The following is a 21,701-nucleotide window of genomic DNA, read 5'->3' as shown; positions in this document are numbered from 1 at the left end:
GGACTGAAGACATTTTGTTTTGTATCTTATTTTTGAGAAGTTTTATGTAATATTGTTTTCACATTGTATGTGGGTTTGGGAGGAGGCACTGTTGTGGTCTTTTAACTTGGTTTTCCAGTCTGGGTTTACTAGCTATTTTGCTGGATGGATTAACTGGCCTCATTTGGTTAATTATTATTTTTTCTATTAAATATATTAATTATGTGAACTACATTATTTTATTTTGGCAATGCCATTTTTCTCAAAAAATTCAGAGATGATTCATCACACTTTGATTTGTTCACATACCGTAATTTATTAAGTTAAGCAATAAAATGCAACAGAATTGCCTTTATTTTAATCAGCTGAAGTCAGATACTTTGTAGCTAACCTGTAAATGCAGCTGTCACACAATAGCCACACAGTATAGAACACTTTATAGCAATTACATAAACAGTTCAATTGCAATAATGATATAAATAATCAGCAACAAACTTTAATAATATCAGATCAAATATTAACTCAGTATTTACTCATTTCTCACTCAGGTAAACCACATCCATTGTAGTAATTTTAAAGACTAAATAAAGACTTTAGGATTTGGCCCAGTGCTAATAGATTTATTCTAAGCTTTCTTCTCTGCTTTTAGACAGTATATGATACCATCATCAGTTAATCAGAATGTTTGCTTTAATACCATTATTTTATAACTGAAGTTTGAAGACATTTCTTAAAACTACAGCTATTTTACAGGTTTAATCTCATACTAGGTATTAAATACAATTTTACAATAAAGATTACCAGACTGAATGGTTTTAATTAATTTAGCATTAATCTGATGAAAAATTATATTTACTTCTTTTTCAATAAAAATATGCATTTATGAAGAGGGAGAAATTGACTCACTACCTAAGATTAAATCCTGAGGTCCCTACTCAGGCATGTACAATAAAACTGCGATGCTGGAAGACCAGGTGCCAGTACATGCCAAGGCCCCTAGCCTCACTGAACATCAACAAATGCACATCTGGAAACCAGTCTGTCTTACCTGTGTGTTAGCATTGTTAAGATAGGTATTGGACTTATACATGCTGAATTCCTACAGAAGGTGTTACTTTCTGCCCATCAGGATGGACGACTGACTATGGGTCATTGTGGAACAAAGACTTTGTTGATTGTTCCCACACAGCCCTCTAGAGGGTACAGTGCCCAATCCCTCATCCTCTCACAGCTTGAACACCGGGGGAGGGGATAAAAATGCCTGTTAAGGAGAATTTATTATTCCTATGCTGCTTGAACTCTGAGGGGCGAGGATTTTTTCTAAGCATAAGCAAGGAATCACCAACTGTTTAGCTTGGGCTAGTCGTAAATGACAGATAATGTTTGCTTATTATAGAAGTTTTCTAATATCATTTGGAATTGAAGACATAACTCACCGGTGATATGTATGTTACGTGCTTTTACCTTGTGAATAACTCTAATTTCTTTTACCTCATTAATAAACTTTTAGTTAGCTTGTTATAAGATTGGCTACAAGTGTTGTCTTTGGTAAGAGATCTAGGTGCAGTTGACCTGAAGTGACTGGTCCTTTGGGACTGGGAATAACCTGAAAATTGTTTTGCTGTTTGTTGGAAGGAACCACTTACCACAGAGTCAAACTTGCCTGGGATCAAAATGCCCAAAGGGACTGTCTGTGACTCCATATTAGGACTGTATAGTGCCTGAGCAGTTTACACTTGTTACTTGGTTAGTGATATTTTACAGAACTCACAACCAGTTTGGGGTTTGTGTCCTGCTTCTCAACAGTCTGCCCTGAAGTTGGCATTCTTGCTTTTGAGTCACTCTAGATAGCATGATAGCAACCATGCCAGCAGAGTTCACTCTCTGAAGGCCCCAAGGACAAGGCTTTTTTAAATGGAAACCCCAAATTCATACAAATTCTCTGTTACACCTAAAACATACTTTTGTTTGGAGGAACTTTAGGGTAGGAAGTCCCTAGTAACTGAAATGATCACTATGACTTAGCTCAATTGTGATAGAACAAGAAAATTAGAGATTTTACAGCTAAACAGTGGACCAAATTCAGCCATGGTCATTAAATTCCATTGACTTTATAATATATATAGTAAATAGTGACATTTAATGAGGAAGTGCTCTGGTTGCAGGTGGGTTGTTAGAAGTTTATTTTGGCAATGGATTCAGCATACTGAGAAAACATGTTCTGTCCACTAATGCTTTCTATACTGTAAAGTTAGTCTGATCCCAACCTTGGTGGTGACTGGCACTAAAATGCAGGAAGTAGTCTGATTCTACTGCAAAAGACCCTCTAAAAACCCAACCCATGAAGAATTTGAAGAAAATATGATGCATGTACCCTGGAAAACATGTTGGGCCCAATTTTCTATTGCCCTTCACCTTGTGTAGTTATCCACACCAGTGCAATGTGGGTGTGAAGCAGTACCAAATCAATATAGTAGTGTGTACACCCACTTTGCATTAATATGAATGATTATGCAAGTTGCAGAGCAATATAAAATTAGGTCCGTTGAGCTTAATAAAATATCCAGGAAAAAAATAATGTTTTTTGTGGAGCTTCTAGGTAAGTATGTTTTTCAATACTTAAAATGTTCTGGATTAGGTAAATATAATACAAAAGGCCCCAGATAGTCAAGAGAAAAGTATATAACACAAATAAAAACATATGGAAGAATTGAAAAGCATGTTAAAATTAGATTTCTACAAATCATATCTGTATTCTATAAATCAGATCAAAATTTTTCTTCTTGTTACAGTAGAACCTCAGAGTTATGAACACCGGAGTTATGAACTGACCAATCAACCACACACCGCATTTGGAACCAGAAGTACATAATCAGGCAGTCACAGAGGAAAAAAGAAAGAAAATACAGCACAACACTATGTTAAACATAAATTACTAAAAAAATACAGGGAAAGCAGCATTCTTCTTCTGCATAGTAAGATTTCAAAGCTGTAATAAGTAAATGTTCAGTTGTAAACTTTTGAAAGAACAACCCTAATGTTTTGTTCAGCATTATGAACATTTCAGAGTTATGAACAACCTCCATTCCCAAGGTGTTTATAACTCTGAGGTTCTATTGTATTTGCTAAGAAAGGATGGTTCAGGGTTTCCTAGCATATTCCTGCTCCGGCATTTCTTCCAGAACTGCTGCATTATCCCACTCTTTCTAACACCTGTTACAAAAAGTTTCTCTCTTGTTATCTCTCATAGAACTCTTGCTGAAGGTAAAGGAGAAAGATGAATGGGCAGGCAGCCAGCACCAATACTGTTAGTGTTCACCAGTAAAACTGACTTTTCTCAAGTTAGCAACCAATGCTTACACTGGGCTGGGCTGCACACAGAGAGATTCGTTTCATAGACACACTCCAAAGAACCAAGAGCAGCAAATCCAGGTATTAATATGCTCTTCTTATTCCATATAATGGTTGGACCTATCAGAGTGGCTGTGACCATGTTTTCTTTCTTTCATTATGTTTGACATTCTGGAAAGAGGTTTGTTGATGTATAGAAGTAGTCTGTGGCAAGGAGTGGAGAAGATGAGGCTTCCCCAAGACTCAAAAATAAAATGTAGAAAAAAAATTAAGTAATTTCTTGTTTGAACTTATTTATGTGTTCTGTGTCTTATTGTGACGTAACCTATTGTGACATAGTAAAATGAGCCTTATTATGTACAAGAGTGGGTGTTTAAGCTATTGCATCATAAACATATTTTTGATTGAGCAAGTATTAGTATACAATGGCCTAGATTCTCTGCTGCACCAAAGGTCAGCTTGGTGCAGCAGAGGAGCAGATGTTACGGCCGCTTGGTTCTTCAGATTCTTGCTGGTCCCACCCCCAGTGTAGAGTATGCCACCTGAGGGCCTCTCTAACCCACCTCAGTTAGCAGTGGTCTCCCTGGGAACATAAGCCAGCTGGGAATTGCCAGGGCACCACATGACCTAGCCAGCCCCTCATCTACCCCCAACAGGCTCTCTCTATCAGAAAGGAAAGTATGTCACAGAAGCTGACTATGCCAGCTCTGCACCAGTTGAGAGCATCCCCTGTTAGGAATAAGGACCCACAGCTAGCCTGCCTATCTGCTAGCTTAACCCCCAGTCAGTCTAACAAGTGCAGCTGAGCCCAACTGAGACACCTGATTGGCCAAACCTCCCGATTGGCCAATTGACCCCCATCACCTGGTCCCTGGCCATCCCCATGTTGGACAAATTCTCAGCTTTCCAGATCCAGCTAGTTTTCAGCCTCTTTGAACCACAAAAGTAGTATGAAGGGCCCAGAATACACCAGAGAATCTGGCCTAGTATCTATTTCTAACAGCTATTTCTTACAGGCATAAACATTCAGTTTTATTTGCAGGAGCGGGGCTTCTGGTATTCTCCTTTTCTAGAGGTGACTCCTCTAAAATATACACTAGGTTACATCACCATTAGAGTTCTGCCAAGGTCATGAGTTTTAAATTTTGTACAGTCCTGAAGAGCCATTGTTAGACACAGTATATAAATGATTTAAAAGATCAGATTAGATTAGATAAAGGATGCAATTTTGTGCTCAGATACAAAGACAATTGTTGGTAATGGATTCACTGCACTGAGAAACCTATCTGCTAATGCTGCCTTACTGGCAGTTGTACTTGGGCTCGGAATTGGATCCACATAATCACTTATTAACTCAGTGTTGCCCAAAGTGTGGGGCATGCCCCCTGGAGTACACAGGACTAGCTAGGAGAGGAACACAAGAGTTATAAAAATTAAAGATCGGTGGGGTAGGCCTTTAACAACACATGCCTGCATTGGGGAGTAGGGGCATGCAATTGTTTTTATTTTCCTAATGTGGGACTCGGTTTTCCAAATCCTTATCCTTATAAGACATATAGGTAGCACTGGATTTCTATCCGCTGTACCAGAGCAGTACAAAATAAATAAACTTTTTATGTTGTCTAGTAAAGTTTCTGGTACTTCCTCCTCCCCACAAAAATTATATTCACAGAATATGGAAATTTCAAACAACAGTAATAGCAGCAAAAATTCTGTTTTTCTTCTTTACTTACTTGGTGTTAACTTAACGATATGTGACATTGCTATCAGTGCAGTGCAATAAAAATGAAATGGTGCCCAATGTGCAGAGACACTATGGAGATTTCATATGACAACAGCAACAACAAAAATTATACTTTTTCTTTTCTTTCTTATGCCCTTTGCATTAACTTAAGGATATGTGACTTTCCTATCCATGCACTGCAGTAAAAGTGAAATTGGGGGCCAATGTGCCTAGACAGAGCCTTTAAATACAACAAAAATCAAATTATACTCCTTTGTAAAGGATACAATGATGTAAAGGATGATGTTAGGCACAAATTTCACTTCACTGCCACATCAGAAATAATGTGCCAGCTGAGAACCTATATTTCCTGTTTCATCAAGAGTAACAAAAAATGTAATTATGGACTTTTTTTCCCCATTTCTAGTCTTTTTATAAACATTAAATATCAGATTTTAAAACAGTTTTACATATATATTAGACTCATATTGTGTTTATACATTTTCCTAAATGACTGCATTTATGGTAACATGTTTGTGTCTGATGTTACTCATATAAATAAAAATATACAGTCATTTTACGGGATAATAGGCAAACAGACATCTGCATGCAACATTTCCCTCATTAGATGTTATCCTGTTAGCATATTTTATGACTTTGCTACAAAATACAATGTGCTGATTTGAAACCTGCTTAAATACAACTTATGTGTGTTAACAACCCAAATGCTTTATTTGTGCTTGGAGAATTGTTTAATAAAGGATTACTTAACATTGCTGTAGCATGAGGCAATGTGACCTAGAGGAATAAGCTTTGAGATACAGTGTGAGCTAAAGTAGTGATTATCAGACTGTGATCAGTGAACTGCTGATGATCCAGAGAGTACTTGCTGGTGATCAAGGAGTTACTGGCTGGTCACCTGGGGCTGGCTGTCCTTGATTCTAGCTGCTAAATTGCATTATAAATATATATGTATAAGTACTTTCCTAATATTACTTTTCTATGTAAACAATTTCTGTAGTTGACACAAGGATGCTATGAGATCACATGGGAGTCTGAATGAGATGGGAGGTATCCACAAAAGAATCCCTCTCTTGAGATGTGGTCTATACTATTAAACAGATAGGAGAGACCCTGCTCTAGAGGAATTCATCCAGAACTGGTAACTTTAACCCCTCTTCTGCCACTGGATTTGCCATGTGGCCTTGAGCAAGACATTTAACCTCTCAGCCTCAGTTTCCTCATCTATAAAATAGGGATAATAATCCTAATTGTCTACCCTACAGTGATTTTATTTGGCAAATTAATGAATGTTTTAAAGCTTTTGGAAACTGTAAATAATTAAGCATAATTGTACAGCATAAATATAAATGTTAACTAGAATTGTCATTATTAGAAAATATTCCTGAAGAGCAACAGTGTGTTGAGAGGCAAAGAAATCATTGGCAAAATCAAGTCAAGGATGTAAGCCACAACAAGAAGAAAGAAATAGGTGACTGTAGATGATGCTGTGAAATACATCTGGCTCTATAGTACAGACAAGCAACCAATAAAGGAATTAGAAATGTTGCTAAGATGTGCTAAGAAATCCCAGTTAAAGGTACATATGTTGTTGGAATGCTGGCAAATCACTCTCCAAATGCATCATGCATGCCAAACTATTGCACCAGAAACCACTAGGAACATGATCTACAGGCTGGTTAGTCTGCAGGAAGTGCCTGTTCGGAAAGTACTTAACTACATTATTAGCTGTGATTCATAAAGTGAAATGAATCCCTTCCACACCACCAGTGCTTTTACCTGTGATTGGTCAAATTGTTACACCATAAAGATCCAGGATTTGACAGATGAGTACATAACTGAGACATTCTCCTTTCTTCTTTAATATCTTAAATCCATCAACAGAAGGTTTTAATCAGAAAGTTACTTTTTTCAGAGAGAATCCTGCCACATCTTACTACAGCCTTGCTGTTTGGATAAAAATAATTGGAAATCATAGCTACAGTCATTTAAATAATCTGTTAAAAAGCTATTACGTTTCCCTCATGCTAGTCTTTTTAAATGGCTCCTGGTTTGATTCATGAACAATACATGATTAGGACATGATTCATATGGCCAATCACTTAGTAAAAATGCAATTTTTATTAAGTGCATATTCCAGAAATGATATCAAACTGAGTGAAATCCATTATATCTTGTAACATTTTGGCATATCTTTTAAAAATAGTTATGCCTTAAGGGTCAACTTTTCATAAACCAAAACTGGCAGAGGAGTTGGGATTTCCACAGAAGATCAAGAAGCCAACAGGAGCTGAAAGATCTTATATAGATAATTGTAAAGATTGTGCTATGGAGCAAGTGCTTTTGAAGTTCTATAATGACATTTTGCTACCAGAACCTGTCAGATTTAACTGAAATCAGAGCTCACTACTTCATCACGAGATCTATAATGTATAAATATTAGTCCCGCTGAGCAACGAACAGATTTAGTATTAATGAGAAGAAAAATGCATTGTACTGCTTAAGTACACAGAACTTAGTGCACTGTATTGAGATGTGCAGTAAATTGTTAGTATATTGGCAGAAAGGCAGCAGGATCCAAAGTAATGCATGTGGAGCTGGGAGCCAAACGCTCTTGAGTTCTATTCCTGGATTGACTTGTTTTGTGACTTGGGTAGGTCATTGTTGGGCAGGTCAGTTGTCCCATCTGTAAAATAGGGATAAGAATATATTACTGCTTACCTCTCAGGGTGTTGTGGTGATTGATTAGTTTAAGCCTAACTTTTCCAGAATATAAATTATAGTTTCCTACAGTCATAATGATCTGAATATGGTAACGACAGTTGCTTAACACTGCATGAACTATATTGTAAGTATGCCGATACTTCATATCCTCAACAGGTATTAGAGTGATATTAAAACATGGGTGATACAAATGTGGCTATTGCTAATTTTAGAAATAAATAATAGAGTGCAAGCAAAGTTATATGTTCAGAATCCAAAGCATTGTTTCTGCTATGGTATAAAGAAGGATGGATTATGCATTTCAGTGCCAATGTGCCTTAGATCTGCTTAAAGAAGAATTATAAATTATGGTAAGTATTTAAACTGATAAGTAGAGATTTAAAATGGGCCACAATAGGATTAATGAATGAATATAAGGGTCTTATTCTAACATATAATTGTAAATAGGTAACATAAAAAGTAATGATACCATTGTTAAGTTGTACTCAAACTACACCTCTTATAGAATGGTAGGCAGTAAACTGCAGTGTTTGAAGAGGTTCCTTTTGATGTCTGTAGTGATCTCCAGAAAACCCAGGCTTCAGTAGAATTCCAGTTTCTCAATTCAAGAGGTTGTCAAGTGAAAGTTCACCCACTTCTCCAGGATTTGTAAAAATCATACTTAAGTGTTTTTATCACAGTGCTGCCTGCAATTTGTATTACAATTTATATACCAAAATAGTTCCACTACAATATAGTATGATCAGCATACTAGATGAAGTATGCTTCTGGTATACCTTTAATTTTAGTATACCCATATTGTATTCCATTTTGGAAAATGATGTTACTGTTATTGTTGAGTTAATCAGACCCTTAATATGTTCAATAAAGCATCAGGATACATAAAATATCTTACTAGATAATCCTCTTTGGAATCCACAGTTCAGCTATTAAGTATTCCTTTCACTAATCTCTGTAATCCTCAATTGATGTAGGTCAGTAAAACAGTGGCTAACCCTCATATGATAAAACTAAGTCTAGATTTCACATTAATTCTTTTTTACGTTTTTTGTATATTTTTCTCTGCTGTTCTTTTACTTGATGGTATACCAATACTACAGATGCTGCTCCGAGTACCTCCTGGTAGACCAAGATGAAGGGCCTTACTTTTGCCAGCTATGAATCAAGGTACATCAGCCAACTCAGAGATAGTTAGAAACTATACTGTGAAAGTTAGGACTCAGATTATTGTCCGATTTCTCAGATCACATTAGCTCACTAGTGTTTTCAGCCACTCTATTTGCAATTGGTGTTACATCTTTGCATGCAATGAAAGTGAACAATGCTGGCTTTATATTGTCCAAAAAATCACTTAGACTGTTTCTATTTTTGATTATAGTTCATTTAAGGGGAAAATGTTATTGCATGCTTTGACAATGCTTTATGTGTCTTTGGCTGATAGAACACACAAAATATTTGAATAGGCCCATTTATTTGAGCAGACATATTAAATAAAACCTTACATGTGAACATGTATGTCATAAATTTTCTAGTCACTTTAAAGTAGGATAAATCTGTGTATTTAAAATGGTCTTTGTTCAAAGCCATTTTTTCAAACAGTCATAAAGGAAACTGTGATTTGTGCTGCATGAACAATGCCAGAATCATCATTTTAATGTTATCCATATGGGCTTCTAATAATAGATAAGAGACTACATTTGTATTGTATGTCTTAGAGACATTTAAAACCTTGATAAGGAAAGGCTGATTTCATTGGCCCCACACTTAAAGGAAAGCAGACCCTAATTAAAACAATTCTGTTCTGAATTAACTAGTTTGACATGTGCTAATTGACAGTTCCTGTGAAATGGTTCTAATTAAAGTCAATATGTCTTTTTCAATTAAAAGGAAATTAAGAATATACTAATATACATTAACAACTTAATCTGCCTTCAATATCCCATACATCAGTTGCTTTTTTTCCCTCCTAATGTTATTGGAGAACCATCTGACATGCATCTTATACTGTTTGGTTATGGTATCTCATTATTACTCCACAAGAACACAGACAGTGGTGAATATTCCCTAGAGCAAGAAGATAACCTGTGCATACTTTAATTTGTGCGGTTCCTAAGCTCTTGGCTGATTAAAGGTAAACCCACCTTTCTGTGAAAGAGTATAAGGACATATTTAAAAGGGAGATAGTCTTACTAATTACAAACTAGGGCAAGTGTTCTCAATTAGTCAATGAGTCAAAGCTTTTACTACAGGCCTTAGAGATAATTAAATACTGCTGGGGAGAAAAAAAAATAAACCTGGATTGTGTTTTTCATCATTTGGCCCAAGTAAAGGCCAGGTTTGAATAATATACGACAGAACACATCTTTCTTATCAAGCTCTGTTTCAGACGTGAATCCATGATGGAGTTCTCAGGTGGGAATGCCTTTCATTGTATATACAGGAGGAAAATGTGATTGTTGGGTAGGCTAGAGCTGAAAACCTTTCTGTTATTGTCAGTGGGAATACAATGTAGCTGTTTAGAGTCACAAGATTAATTATTCAAATGTACATTTGGCTTTATTGCTACCAGTACCAAGATTTTATTGTTATCAACTTGACTGATTGGAATAGCAATATTAATAATCTCAGACACCAATAGTGATGTACAGATCAGCTACAACATATGCCGAACTACAGAGAAGGTTAACATTTGCTCAAGTGGACCGTGATGTTGAAAATATTTGTTACTGGGAAGAAATTAAATACTTTTTGAGGCGTAACAGGACAGGTGTTAAAAGATACCTAGATACTGCTTAACAACAACTCTCTCATATATACTGTTAAAAGCATGATCCTAGTTCTGTTATGCAACTCCTGTCTTCAGAAAATTCAACCATGAATATTTACTCTGTTCAATTTACCATACAAGGAACTACTATCTGGCCATATTTCATTAAAAACTTGGGTTGGTTGAGGCTTTTTTAAAAATTATTTATAACTCAAATATGACTTTTATCTTTAAAAAAGATAAACATCTGTTAAATCATGTACAGTCACCTGTGATATTTTGAAAACAAATGAAATGGCAGAAATTTACATCTTGTAAAATTCACTCAAGAAACTCTTCAAAGTGTTCTTTGAGAGATTTATTCCTTATAGTCTGTTGATTAAATCTAAATTTAAGCGAGTAACAATTACAGTTTTAAGTATTTCATAAAATTGAAATAAATAAAAATTATCAAGTTGAATATTATTCACCCCGTCCTAGTACAGGGCAAATTTTTCAAAACTGTTTTCTAAACTTGTATCTAGAAAACTCAATGGGCAAAACTTGTATTTGTGTCTACAAATAAAGATCAGTTAGACATGCAGCTATCTGACCTGTGCGTGCAAGTAACTTCATGAAAATTTTAAAACTTTGCCCCAAAACATCTAATATCAAATCATTAGCTAGAACTGCCCCTGAGAGACTTTATGAATAATAAAAGTGCAAATGTGGGCTGACCCAACATCTGAATGCCACTCACTGCCATGCAGAAAACTTGGCATCTTGTTTCTCTGGTCAGCAGAGACTAAAAATTCTACAGTGTCAACACTCTCAGCCTTTGTGGTGGGGTAGTTCCACCCTCCAAACTTTCTGGCCAATTATAAATTGAATTAATGAGCTTCAGAGATATTCTCATCTAACTCTCCTTACCTAGATTGATGGTAGTTCATTCAGGATACTAAAGGAAAGGTTAAAGGGGAAGAAAATTGAGTATTCCTCTAAGTTAAAATAAAGGAAATTTTAACTACTAAAACCAAGATCCTCAAATGTAGTTAGGTGCCTAATTCATTGAAATCAATAGGAGTTAGGTGCCTAGATCCAGATCTTCAAAAGTATTTAAGAGTTGATTATGCCACTCTTCCAGGAAGGTGAGTGGGATTGCTCCTGTGAGTAAATATTATTCAACCAAACAGTGGCGCATCCCGGTCATATTGCTAATCTAATAATAAAATTACAACATAAACTTAGAAAATTCAAAGAGAGAACACTCTTGTCTTATATTTTGAAAACTTTGCACATGAAGCTTGACTCCTTGAAACAAAATTTCCCTGTACTATGATCCCAGCAAATCTCACATTCTAGCACAGGGCATGGATGGGAAACTTTTAAGGAACACCTACATGAACATGAAGTTGTGTTAGTGAACCAATACATAGCATTTTTCCCTCTGCATCATTTTCTAACCATGATCCCAGCATAGTTAGAGGAATCATAGAATCATAGAAATGTAGAACTGGAAGGGACCTCAGTAGGTCATCTAGTCCTGTCCCCTGTACTGAAGCAGGACTAAGTATTACCTAGACCATCCCTCACAGGTGTTTGTCTAACCTGTTCTTAAAAACCTCCAATGATGGATATTCCACAACCTCCCTAGGTAATTTGTTCCAGTACTTAACTACCCTTCCAGTTAGGAAGTTTTTCTAATCTCTAAACTAAATCTCCCTTGCTGCAATTTACGAGCATTACTCCTTGTCCTGTCCTCAGTGGATAAGGAGAAAAATTTCCCTTGCTGCAATTTACGACCATTACTTCTTTCCTGTCCTCAATGGATAAGGAGAAAAATTTATCACTCTCCTCTTTGTAATAACCTTTTACGAACTTGAAGACTGTTATCATGTCTCCCCTTAGTCTTCTCTTCTCTTTAGACTAAACAAATCCAGTTTTTTTCAGTCTTTCCTCACAGGTCATGTTTTCTAGACTTTGTCATTGTTGTTGCTCTCCTCTGGACTTTCTCCAATTTGTCCACACCTTTTCCAAAGTATTGTATGCAGAACTGGACACCATACTGCAGTTGAGGCCTTATCAGTGCTGAGTAGTGTGTGGAAGAATTACATCTCGTGTCTTGTTTACAACACTCCTGCTAATACATCCAAGAATGATGTTTGCTTCCCTCCGCGCACCCCCCCCCAACAATATTAAATTGTTGACATATAGTTAGTTTGTGCATTAAACACCTCTCTAAATCTAAATCAATCAATAAAATCCCTGGGATGAGACACGGGTCCAACTCCTGACTACATGTGTTCATTAAAAATTCCATGGTACTTCTCACAAGAGGAATGATGATACCAAAGTCCAGATAGAGGCCCCAATCTTGTGGACATTTATACATGTGCTTAATTTGAAGTGGGACTACTTGCAAGATTCAAGAATGTGCATAAGTGTTTTCAGGATCAGGCGTGTTACATTCTCCCTCTCTAAAGTACATCTTGTTGATTCAATCGGATGCATTATTCTTCGCTGTCCTAAACATATGTATGGTGTTCCCATGTGCCACACTTCAGCCCAGAGTTGGCTATATTTAATGCTCTCACTAGGGGTATAGGGTAAATATGCAAAAACTATGCAATCATCCCCTCACAACTTCTTCTATTTATTTATTTATTTTATTATTTCTGTCCAACCTCCCCTATGCTTTTTTCCAAGTGGTAGCTGCAAGAAATAGGGATAGGCGCAATCACATCTCCCTCCCCAGTGTATAATTTTTAGAATGTTATAAGATTCTTTGGGATAAAGGGAACTATATAAATGTAATATTTTTATATGGCTAAATCTTCATTGTTACTCTTGGGAAGTGTCTTTCCTGCTCCTACATTTGGTTAGTTTGTTTCATGTTTTTTTAAAAAGGGAGGGAATCTTTTATGAAGCAAAATAACTGAAGCTCTGATTCTGCAAGCACTTATGAACATGTTTTACTTGAAGCACAGAAGTAGCCACACTGACTTCAGTAAAACTATAGTGTGCATGTTTGCAGGATTGGAACCAAGATAACACATTCTCTACCTATGTAATCCTATTCTCCTCATGTAAAAATTAACCTGGGCTTAGTCCTACAAATACTTGAGTAGTTCTTACTCATGCAAGTAATCCTATAAAACCAATGGGACTATTTGAATGAGTAAGAGCTGTTCAAATATGTAAGATTTGCAGGATTAGGCTTGATATCATTACATTATACAGTCTCAAAATATAGAAGCAATATATAATTAAATGATTAAAATCTGAGTATTGAGGAAAGTAATAAAATTGTAAATTACCTTTCTATGCATGCACAGCCAGTTGTTTTTCAGTGTATTCTGACATGGCAGCCCTGAAAGTTAGTAAAAATAAAGTGAAACCAAAAAAAAATATATCTTCCAGATCCTATGAAACTTCCAGATTGCAGCTATCTTTGTCTTTATATAAATAATTAGTGAAGCATTCTTTCTGTTTATGTCCTGCCTAGCTAGAGCAGAGTTGTTTGTGTGGGGAAGAAACTGCTGTGTTTTTGACGAAAGCCAAGCACATCCTATAAATTCTAGAGTCGAAGGAAAATTTATCTTGGCAACAGGTCTTTTCAAAAAATCAGCATGTGGGGCATAGTATGTCCAGGTCCATGCAGGACCCCCTCCTACTAAGGCCTGTTTCCGGTCCAATATCTATCCAGCTTTTCCCTCCCTCCCCCCATACCACTTACTGTACATAGTCTCATTCTCCTAGCCTTGCGTGCTGTGAAATAGCAATGCATCCTCTGTTAATACATACTTTATGGAAACTTTTTGTTTTCACTGCTTAAAACAGAACAGATAAATGTAATTTCAACATTTATTTGTTGATGATCTGAAAAAGAAAGTAATATGGGCTGTTGTTACGCTAGTTAGCAAACCCAATGAGATATTATTTAATTCCAGGCAACCTTAATTTACGTCATGTCTTTTCAACTGTTGTGAATTGAATATTTTTACTTCATATCTCAGATCACCTGATTATGGCCACTGTTTATTTTGTACATTCCTTGGTGATTTTTAATTATTAAATATAATTATTATTTCATTAAAGTCTTCTTATAAGGGAAAGGAAGTAAAAGTATTTTTACACTGACTAATCTTTGTATTTCTATGTCAGTCTCATGTAGATAGGTAGATTACTGTATAAGGACAAGAGACGAAATTGCTATAGTTAAGGTTATGTAACATTTCCATTCTAACCTCTGGTATCAATAGCTCAGACCTATCTGAAACGTTCACTTCTTGAGCTAAACTTTTCCAGGATTGGTCTCTGTCCAAAAGTGTGTGTGTGTTTATTGGCTGGTTGATGATCATGATCTTATTATTGATAGCTTAATAACCATGTGAAATTGTATGTTTATATACTTAAAAGTAAGAAACTAAAAAGTTAAGTGTAGCTTTAACTCAGACCCTCTTTTGCTTCTGTTTTAGTCTTTAATTTCATGAGCACATGCCATTTCAATATATGATACATTCTATCAATCTTAATCCCCAACCTGGCACTTTACAGTGCCTGGCTCTGGCACCCACATGGAGCCCAGCTGAAGGCAAGGGGGCTCTGCATAGGCATAGCAATCCTTTTGCATGTTGTAAATTTCAGGATCAAGGCCTTTGATACACATGTATAACATCTTGTAGCTCTGTGTATTGCCCGGGCCACGTGGGTAGCTCTGTGTATTGCCCGGGCCACGTGGGTAGCTCTGTGTATTGCCCTGGTCACTTCTTTTATAAGAAAAGTACACATTAAGCAGTGCTTATATGTCATACCACAGATAGCATCTTTTCACTAGTACAATATATTTTTATACTAACATATACAAGCTACCTAAAGTTTGTAGGTAACTTAGCTTCCTAGTTAAATGCCTGATCTACTGAGCTGCACTTAATTAATGTTCTGCTGTGCATGCTTGTGCAGCTAAATTAGCTTCTTAGGCTATGTAAACACTACAGCTTAAGTCAGTATAAGTTATGTCACTCAGGGGTGTGGATAAGCCACCCCTAGAGTGACGCAAGTTACACTGACCTCAGCACCGGTATGGACAGCATTAAGTTGGTGGGACTGATTCTCCTGCCGACAGAGCTGCACCACTCATGGGAGCCAGAGTAATTAAATCGACAGGAGAGCAGACCAGCTGAATTAGTGTAAGCTCTGTTGTGTAGCCATAGCCTTAGTCAACTTCCTTATCCTTGAATTACACCTAAGGAAGGTTGTGCTGCTGGTTGAAAAGGAACACATAGAGCATATGACTGCTGACTTAGGGCTTGATCCAATCCCCAAAACAAGCAAGGGCCATCTTTCCATTTGATTTCAGTAAGGTGTGAATCAGGCCCCAAATTATTGAAACACATACAAAGAAGGGAACAAATCATCCAATGTCTAAGGCCAAACTTTTCAAATATTGGTGTCTAAAGTTAGACACCTAAACTTAGGCCCCTAAATAAGTGGCCAGATTTTCAGGGGCGTTGAGTTCCCACAAATCCTAGTGAAATCAGTAGTAACTGTGGATGCTCAGCACTTCTGAAAATCAGACAACTTTTAATGTACTTAACTTTATACAGTCAAGTTCCAAAATTTTGACACACATCAGTAAAGATGTACTGGCAATGTATACAGGAATGCAAAGGAAGATTCCTACACAGAATGGGTGCACTTAAAAAGTTCATTCCATTTCTATAGGCATTATTTATTCTCATGGTATTCCCCATTTAAATTATAGTAAATATTGCTGAGACCAGTAATGTCTCTAAAATATAAATAAAGTTTTTAATTTCACCTGTTGTATGCAGTTAAGGCAGTAGGGGAAAAAACTCTAATATTACATTAGAGAGACAAGGTGGGTGAACCAACTTCTGTTTGTGGAAGATTCTGGCTTCATAGAATCACACCACTCTTTTTCACCTCTGGAAAAAGTAATCAGTATCACAGCTAAATACAAGGTGGGACTGATTATTAAGAACAAGGGATTCATACATGTTTCAGGAGAGTAGTTAACGTCAGGTGGGCAAGTAACATCTCTGCAATCATAGGACAAAGGAAGGTTAGTGGGTTACAAACTGTTGTAAGGATGCATAAAACCAATGTCTCTGAGCCCATGATTTTGGTGTCTAGAAGAGTTATGAATGTAAGTTTCCCATGTTTGTCTTTTTAAGGTGTTGTGCAGGTTTCTTTTGAGGATGAAGACTGTGAGAGATCCAAATTGGAGTGATCACTTTGTGAAAAGTGTTTGCCCAGGTGATAGGGTGTCTTTGTCTTCTCTTCCTTGTTTGTGTGAGCTCATTTAAAAGCATAATGATTGTCTGGTTTCACCTACATATGCCAGATGAGGTATATCACATGTTGTGATTTGCCTATGTAGGACTCATGGATCTTGAAAGGTATGTTGTGGAAGGTATTGATCATCATAGCGGTAGAGATATGTCTGCAGGTTATGCATCTGTTGTTATGGCAAGATCTGGTACCTCTTTGAGTGGTGGCCTGTGGGAGTTTGCTTCTGATGATGAGCGTGGCAGGGCTGAGGGGGGCAGGAGGGAGGGGCTGTTTGAAAGCCAGAAGAGGGGGGTGAGTTTCTTTTAGGGCGTGCACCCATTAAGTATGTTGTTTGATGAGTATGGGTTCCAGTGTGAAAAGTGGGGGGGGGTGTTCAGTGGTGGGGGTTTTTGTATTTTGTGCTTCTCTTTTTTTCTGTATTGAAGCAGGTTCTCTTGGAGTATTTGGATGGCCTCCTCCAGTATATGATCTATTTCTCTGGTGAAGCATCTGAGTTTGCTGAAGATGGTTTTAAGTGTGTTATGGGTATGTATCCCAGACTTTCTCCTCAGAGTATATTTTGTGGTATCTGATAGCCTGGCAGTAGATAACAGATTTTGTGGTATGCCTGGGTGGGTAATGGATCTGTGGCAGTAAGTGTGGTGATCTGTGTGTTTCTTGCATATAGTTATCTGTAGGGTTCCATTGCTGAAGCTGAGAGTGGTGTCCAGGAAGTTGATGCTGCTGTGGGATGTTCTAGAGAGAGTTTGATGGAGGGATGAGTGGTGGATGTTGAAGTTCTGGTGGAAATCTCTGAGGGAGTTTAGGTTGTCTGTCTAGAGCATGAAAATATCGCTGATGTATCTCATTGATTTTGTGGTGCATTTTTCCATAAATTCTTCCTCAGGGTGGCCCATGAAGAGGCTGGCATATTAGGGAGCCATCCTAGTACCCAGGGCTGTTCTCATGGTTTGGACAAAGTGTTTGCTATTAAATGTAATGTTGTTATGGGTAAAGATGAAATGGATGAGTTTGGCCATATGTTTGGGGTGAATATCTGAGTACTGTCCATTGTCTTGTAGATATTTGAGGCAGGCAGGCAACACCAATACTGCACACAGGATATTGCATTATTAGTTGAGGAATACTACATGGCCATGTAACTAAAAACTAATGTAGGAGGGCAGATTTAAGGATGCACACTTAACTTTTAAGCTTGTCTGTTACTACCTTTTGGTAGCTGACCTTCCAACCATGGCCTTGGTCCTGCAATATGCTCCATGCAGGAGGACCTTTGTGCTATCTCTGTGTCCCACTGAAGTCAGCTGGACATCAGTGCCCGTTCATAAGTGCACTAGTCAGACTGAAGATTCAGATATTAATATTGTCTTAACATAGGATCTTATTTTCACTGGTGTCGAAATCAGTGAGGCAACTGGTGTGAGTAACCACTCATGAATGAGAAGAAAGGAGTTGCCATCTGACCCTTAGTGTTCTGAATGGAATGTATATATCCATACTCAAATGCAGAGTTCGATTAATAGAAAATAGGCACAATTTATGCAGAGTTCTCTCATACTTGTTCAAAAAGCAAAGGGTACTTCTTCAGCCTAAAGCGTAGGTATAGAGAGAAATTATATCTCGTGTGTGCATGCATGCAATAAATGTTGTCAATTTTCTGAGAATAGGTCTCTGAAAGGAAAAATTACAATTGTAAGATGTCTTACACCATTTTCTGAAATGTAGGAGCCTGATTTTGAAATATAGCACTAATTGAATAAGTGGGCTTTTTAAAATTCATTTCAGTTCATTTTCTTTTTTCCAGTAAATGTATTCAATAGAATTCTTACAATTCACTGGGACAAAAAGTCTTCCAAGCTGCATCCAGGATTAGAGGGAGAATTCGAAAAGGCTGTGTTTTAAGGATCAGTGATGTAAAATGACACAAGTACATGTAGGCTGGTTATGTTTTAAAATATGCTGTGAGCAGTGTGTATGTGTCAGGAATGCTGAAGCAGGAAATGGCTTGGATTGCAGCTGAGACATTATGTTGTGTTTAAGTTTGTGTGTGAAAGGTGAGCCCTCCCAGCCCTTTCATCACCATGACTGTGATTAAAACATTGCCTCCCTGGAACTAAGTGTAAGGTGTGCTGTCTCTTCAACCAGCTGCCAGTCTTTCAGTTAGCTGGTTTGCAGGTTGTGAGAGAAAACATGTTCCTGTTTTCAGCATGCAGGCAAAAGATCATGCTCTGGCAAATTAAACTGGATAGAAAATTCATCCTTTTTGCTGTTTATAGCTTCCTCTATTCATCTGTACAAGTGACAATTACAAGATCTGAAATCATCACACTTCTGAAAACTTCTTTCTTACTACTTCACACATATATGTGTGTGTTTAAAAAAAGAAAAAGACCTATCTATTGCAAAGCAATATTTGATTCATGCACAAATGTATATATGTAGTGCACACACCGAAAAGAGCCATCTTACAGTCACCTATGATTCATGAGATGTGAATACTACACTATATGGTCTGCTGAAAACATCCACAGTGTTAATGAATCTCTTGCACTGCAAGCAGGGATAGATGCAAAATCTTTAAAAGGGTCCTGAAGAAGAAGCAACCAAAGGAGTTACTATCAAATAAATGAAATGTCTCCTAGGTAAAAAACCCATAAAGCAAATGTACATATGAGTGCTTGAATTAGTACAAACTGAATTATACTGAAGTAAGAAAATATCCAGAAACCAATAAAATTCAGCATTTTTAATTTGCCAGTATTGTCGTCCAGAAGCGCTGTACCTTCTGCTATTTTATTTGCATGCTATTTTAAATACACTGAATTGGGGAATAAATCAAAGTTCTCCTGAGTGGGGGGACAGTGTTAAAAATAAAAAAAATTAGAGACACCAGAAAGCCTCAAGAAATAAAGGTTCAGGAATTGCACCATGTGAGATGGAGAAGATAGGACAGCAGGCAGGAAGGTTTCAATTTTAACTCTAGAAGATGACAGTAGACTTGTTATTACAGGGAGTTCCTCTGAGTTGCCTCTGTGTTTCTTTTCACAACCATAAGAGGAAGAGAGGGAGATAACCAGCAGGAAATGGACAATCACTGGTATGTGAAATAGTACTGGCTATTCAAACATGAATGGTGTGGCTCTTACTCTCAGGTTCTGAGGAATTTTCTTTGTTGTTGTGACTGGGCGAGATGCCCGTACAATAAGAAGAAGATGTGTGATCATCCTGGTGGTTGTGCATCTTTGCAGCCTTCCTATGTTTGCCATAGCAGAAGAGTTATTTTAAGGATCCAGTGAAAATAACTCTCCTTCCAGAACTCTACCATTGTCCTTTGACCCTAAATGTAACAGTTGTGAAATACAAAAATCTCTCTAGAAAAAGGAAATGCAAGACTAAGGTGGGAAAATGGTTGCGAATTGTTGAAGTTATTTTTCTAGGTTTTTGATGCCACATTAGTGTCCATTTTACAGAAAGATCAGTCATGATATAATCTCTCATTAGGAACCCAATCCTGCATGGTGCTGAGCTCCTGTTGCAAGGTGACGAGTGCTTCTTGCAAGAAAACTGAGGGTGCACAGCATTTTTCAGAAGGCTCTGTACACAGTCACATCTTTTATCAGGGTTATTGCTTTATGTATCTATTTATTATTGTAATATTTTTCTGGTGCTGCCTTTGTGGTTTGCTCCATGAGAATACTGAGTATCCTTGCCCAGAAGATATAATGATAATTTAACTTAAAAGAATGATATAATTCAATAGAGATTCAATTCTTTCTAGAGAGTGTAACTGACTTTTTTCAAAGCTATAAATTATAAAGTCACTTCCTCAAAAAAAAAATTAGGGTCACCTTGGCATTGACTTTTCCACCAGTCTTGTTGATGTTATTAAGGATTCTACATGTAGAATGAATGCAGAAGGGCCAGTGATTCGCAATGCAGATCAGAGATGAGCATTTTACACTAAGTTTCCTAGCATTGCTTGTTGGAATGATTGATTAGTCTTTGTAATGTGATAGACTTTCAAGCCAAGACTAACCTTGCTTGTATAGCAAATGCAATAACTGTTGAGCACTTACCTCTCCATATGCCTTTGTGACCATATTGATTTGAGACACTCATGACCTTTGCTGCCTTGTACAAAGGACATCAAGTCGAAATTAACAAATTCCGCCTGAGGTAAATTCACTTTGCACATGCTGGGTGAAATCCTGGCCCTGTTCAAGTTAATGGGAGTTTTGCCACTGACTTGAACAAGGCCAGGATTTCACCTTTGATGGGTTGACTTTTGTGGACTCTTCCACTGCAGCATAGTATCTTAGGAAAGGGTTAACATAAGACACAAGATTCCCCTGAAAATTCATGTATATGTTACATAAAGAGGTTCTGTCCCTCCTTTATTAAGTGTATTGATCTTTCAGATAACCCTAGTGATCCCAAGAGATGCTAGAAAGTATCATAGTGAGTTTATACTGATACTGCTTTATGCCCCAATCCAGCTTTCCTAGCATCCCCAAACTTCTTCAACAGACTTTCTGGGGTCTTTAAGGAATGCAGGATCAAGCTGTTACATGCAGCCTACGAAGGCCTTGCTCTGCCTTCTCATAAATGTAGTGCCATTACTATTTCTTGAGGATTTTTAGTATTGTATCTAAGGAGGCACTTAGATATTACAATGACAGGTGCCATTATAAGACGCTAAGCAGATGGATTATGTTACAGGGACTTTGCTTGCTCGCAAGAAAGATTATGGAAAGTACCTAACTACCCAAAATATGGCACCATGGGATAAGTTTTCAACTGGTGGCCTCCGTTTGTGCATAGACAAAATTGTCATTACACATA

General features: G+C 37.2%; 2 long non-coding RNA genes across 3 annotated transcripts in view; one reads left to right on the top strand and one right to left on the bottom strand.

The window, feature by feature from the left end:
* Window positions 1-284: 284 nt before the first annotated feature.
* Window positions 285-21,701, bottom strand: part of LOC137167136 (uncharacterized) — a 64,280-nt gene continuing 42,863 nt past the window's right edge. The window contains exons 5-6 of the long non-coding RNA XR_010924013.1: window positions 13,862-13,914; window positions 285-7,760 (exon numbers count right to left, since the gene is read on the bottom strand). This is a non-coding gene — a long non-coding RNA (uncharacterized lncRNA). The remainder of the gene's footprint in view (window positions 7,761-13,861; window positions 13,915-21,701) is intronic.
* The window catches only part of LOC137167139 (uncharacterized), a 31,618-nt gene continuing 20,074 nt past the window's right edge, over window positions 10,158-21,701 (top strand). For both annotated transcript variants that reach the window (XR_010924015.1, XR_010924017.1), the window contains exon 1: window positions 10,158-10,210. This is a non-coding gene — a long non-coding RNA (uncharacterized lncRNA). The remainder of the gene's footprint in view (window positions 10,211-21,701) is intronic.

The sequence above is a fragment of the Emydura macquarii genome, unplaced genomic scaffold, assembly GCF_026122565.2.
Source record: "Emydura macquarii macquarii isolate MOO-44397 ecotype Brisbane River unplaced genomic scaffold, CSIRO-AGI_Emac_v2 contig_2897, whole genome shotgun sequence".
NCBI lineage: Eukaryota > Metazoa > Chordata > Testudines > Chelidae > Emydura > Emydura macquarii.
The sequence above is the reverse complement of the archived record's forward strand: the minus strand, read 5'-3'. Positions and strand labels throughout refer to the sequence as shown.